Genomic DNA, 4,354 nt, shown 5'->3' with positions numbered 1-4,354 from the left:
GTAAATATGCACTTACATCTTGATTCAAGTAAACATTGTGAATTTTACATGATTCCATGAGAATAATGTATGAATTGAATGATAAATTAGATGATGCATGATTTCATGATCTAAAACTAGGCTTTGATGCACTTTGTTTGTTTAATTTCAGGCCAAAAGAAGTAGAGAAGAGCCATGTTAGTGGCTACGTTAGTGCCACTAACGTGGCTATTAACGTAGAAGAAAAGCAAGCTTTCAATATTAGTAGTGAAGTTAACACCACTAACGCCTTCGAAGGCTATTTAAGCCCACGTTAGTGGTGAAGTTAACACCACTAATGTGGGCACTAACGTGGAAGAAAAGAGAAGCTCCAATGTTATTGGTGAAGTTAACACCACTAACGTTAGAAAGACCTATACACGCCCACGTTAGTGGCCACGTTAACACCACCAACTGGGCATTAATGTGGAGCATAAATGGAGCCAGCGTTAGTGACACTAACTTTGTCACTAACGTTGGAAAAAGCCTAGGATACCCACGTTAGTGGCCACGTTAATGCCACTAACGTGGGCATTAACGTGGAGCAAGGGGAGAAGAGCCAACGTTAGTAACACCAACTTTGTCATTAACGTTGGAGATGGCCAAGAAACCCATAGTACCACTAACATGGGCACTAACGTAGAAGGGGAAGACGTTTGTAATGTTAGTGACAAAGTTAGTATCACTAATGTCTTCGAGTCATGGTACAACTATGTTAATAGCCACGTTAGCACCTCTAACGTGGGCCATTAACGTAGAGGAAAGAATGATTGTAACGTTAATGGTGAAGTTAACACCATTGACGTTATCAAAAGTTAGGAAAGGCTACATTAGTGGTCACGTTAGTGCCATTAACGTTGAGGTTAATGTAGCTCAAGAAGGTTGGGACGTTAATGATAAAGTTAGTGTCACTAACGTCTTCGAACCAGAATTTACACTTAATATTAACGACACTAGCGCCTTGACTAACGTGAATTATACCTGACTCAACTTCTTTCAGCAAGCTGAGCTAAGCCCATAAAGTTTGTAACTGCTTCAACTGAGCTAAAAGGCCCACATCCAGAGACTTGCAGACTGAACTGAAGATCAGAGAAGTAGTATATATAGGGGTAGTTTTGAACTAGAAAAGGAGAGAGGGATCTGGAGATCCAACTTTGTAAACACTCTGTATTTTGCTTTCTCTGTAATTCAGTTTTACATTCAATGCACTTTTCATTTTTGATTTCCATTCCCAGAGCTATGAACAACTAAACCCCTCTTCATTGGGTTAGGAAGCTCTGTTGTAATTCAATGGATCAATAATGGTTTTCATTCTTCTTCTTCTTTCTTTTCTCTTGATTTTCTAGAAAGCTTTCGATCTTCATCCAATTGGGTAATTGTCTCGGAAGAGAAATTGCTCATACTTGGATTTTCTCTGAACCTTGGAAGAAGAATGAGGAAATCATGCTAGAAATGCTTTCTCACATTGGATTAGGTTGGAGGTTGGATGGATATAGTGACATGTAATCCTACTAATACTTTGATCTATGAAGGTGTGTGGTATAATCAGTGACCAAGCTTCATCTCTTCCCATGAGCAATTAGATCAAGGAATTGGGCAATTGTACAAGCTTAGAGAGATTGGATTGCCAAGGAATTAGGATCCAATCACCTAAGATTGCCAAGAGATCAATGAATGCATTGATTGAGGAAGAGATGAGAATGAACTTGATCCGGAGGATTACAATATCTCCTACGCCCAATGAGCTTTCCCACTTCTGATCTTACCCATTTTTTTTAATTTCTGCTATTTACTTTGATGCTCAATCATCCCTACTCCCATTTATTTTCCTGCAATTTACTTTCTACAATTTAATTTCTGCCATTTACTTTCAGCACTTTACATTTCTTGTTATTTACTTTCCTGCCAATTTAATTTCTACAAATTCTCAATTCAAATCTGCTTAGCTCAACTAGAACACTCCTCTAATTAAAGTTTCTCAACCAATCAATCCCTTTGGGATTCGACCTCACTTTATTGTGAGTTTTTACTTAATGACAATTCGGTATACTTTCCGAGGGAAATTTTGTAGAGATACAAGATTTCTAGCATCAAGTTTATCGCACCGTTGCTGGGGATTGATTTTGTGTTGACAATGATTAAATTAGAGGATAACTAGATTGAGAAATTTTCTTTTTCTTTGTTGATTTGTTTTGTTGCTGTTATTTACTTTCAGCCTCAGCACTTTTACTTTTATTTTCTTGCTTATTTACATTTCTGCATAACTAATCCACTAACTATTTGATAAATTGCACCACTCACACTAACAGTAATTTTAACAAGAGTGATTTCTTCACTTTTCTCTTGCCTGTGTGTTCTGCTGATTGTATGACAGGTAGAAGAAGAGGAGCTTCAATTTCCTTTGAATCTGAACCTGAGAGGACCTTCCTTAGACTAAGAAGGAAAGCAAGAGGAAAGAGGGTTATTGGTGTAGAGGAAGAAGAGGAGGACTTGGATATGAATATGGAGGATGATATGAAGAACCATCATGAGGAAGAGGTGCATAACTGGTGTGGTATTTTATAACCCACACTACTAACCGGCAAGTGCACCGGGTCGTATCAAGTAATACCTTACGTGAGTAAGGGTCGATCCCATGAGGATTGATGGATCAAGCAACAATGATTGATTGATTGGCTTAGTTAGGCAAGCAGAAATTGGTTTTGAGATGTTCAAAAGGTTTAAGTTCGAATTCAAAATATCAAAAGTATAGACAATTAAATAAATTGGGAATAAAATATTGAGAAAATAGTTAAGGTTTCAGAGTTATCTATTTTTCCGGATTTACTTTTCTTACTAACTATTTTAATTATGTAGGATTTAATTTATGGCAAACTATATGTGACTAGACCCTAATTCCTTAGACCTTCCTAGTCTCCTCTAAAATTCATTAACTGCCAATTCCTTAGTCAATTAATTCCAATTAAAGGGTACATGATCAAATTCCAGTTTGCATGTCACAAAAACTCTAATTACCCAAAGAATAAAAGGATTATATGTCACGTATCCTGTTAAATCCAGATAATTAGAATTTAGGAGAATATGTTTTCAAGCTGTTGTTCAAGTATAGAGCTTTTTCAAGTTATACAAGAACTCAAATAGAAAGAGGGTCATACTTCCGTTCCACCCAAATTTATAAGATAAAGAACGAAAACAATTCTTAAATATAAATCCAAAACATAAATTAAAATAGAAAAAGTAATAAAATTAATCTATACAAATAGACAGAGCTCCTAACCTTAACAATGGAGGTTTAAAGTCTCCCCTCTTTATAACTAATCCTAGTTAATTTAAAATCTAATATTTTAAATTAAGATAATATCTTTTCCTATAAGATAAGATTTGAATTTAAATTTGAATTAATTAACAGATCTTCAGTTGATGGGTGGAGACCACTTGATTTGTCCATTCTGCAGCTTCTAATCTGTGTTTTCTGGGCTGGAAAGTGGGTCAAAACAGCCCAGAAATTACCCCCAGCATTTTCTGTATTATTGCAGATCGCGTATGTGACGCGTCCGCGTCATCCACGCGCTCGCGTCATTTGTGCATATTCCAGTCCACGCGTTCGCGTCAGGCACGCGATCGCGTCATTGCGATTTCTCCATTCCGCGCGGTCGCGTGAGGCATGCATCCGCGTCGGTCTTCGCTGGTCATCTCTTTGGTTTCTTCTTTTTCTCTACAGAAACTTCATCAAATCCCTCCGAATGCTACCTAAAATAAATAAAATTTCCCAAAACTCAAAATAGCATCCATAGCGGCTAAAATATAATTAATTCTAAATTAAACTCAATAATTTAGATGCAAATTCACTAGGAAAAGATAGACAAGATGCTCACGCATCACAACACCAAACTTAAACTGTTGCTTGTCCTCAAGCAACCAAAACTAATTTAAGCTTAGGATGTGAATTTGCATGAGAATGAGAATTCGATTAAGCTCGTGTCTCTTTTTATAGTGGGGTTTATAACTGTAATCCTGAATAGGTTTGGCATCTCACTCTCCTTTAAATCAGAAGGATGTCACTGTCATCTAGAATTAGAATCCGGATAATATTATGAATTCTCTGATCTTTTATATTTTAGTTTAATCCTTGAACACAGCAAAATTTACTTTAATTTATTTTCTTTGGTGCTTTGCACCTTGAGCCTAGCCGTGACTTTAAATATTTTGTCTCAAGAGTTACTTGACACAGAAACACCACAAGCACTTAACTGAGGAACTCTCTTTGAGTTCTGATTTTTCTTTTAATTACTCCCAGACAGTGGTGCTCAAAGCCTTTGGCATACTCTGCTAAACG

This window comes from Arachis duranensis, chromosome 9 (genome assembly GCF_000817695.3).
Source record: "Arachis duranensis cultivar V14167 chromosome 9, aradu.V14167.gnm2.J7QH, whole genome shotgun sequence".
In the NCBI taxonomy this organism is placed as follows: Eukaryota; Viridiplantae; Streptophyta; class Magnoliopsida; order Fabales; family Fabaceae; genus Arachis; species Arachis duranensis.
The sequence above is the reverse complement of the archived record's forward strand: the minus strand, read 5'-3'. Positions refer to the sequence as shown.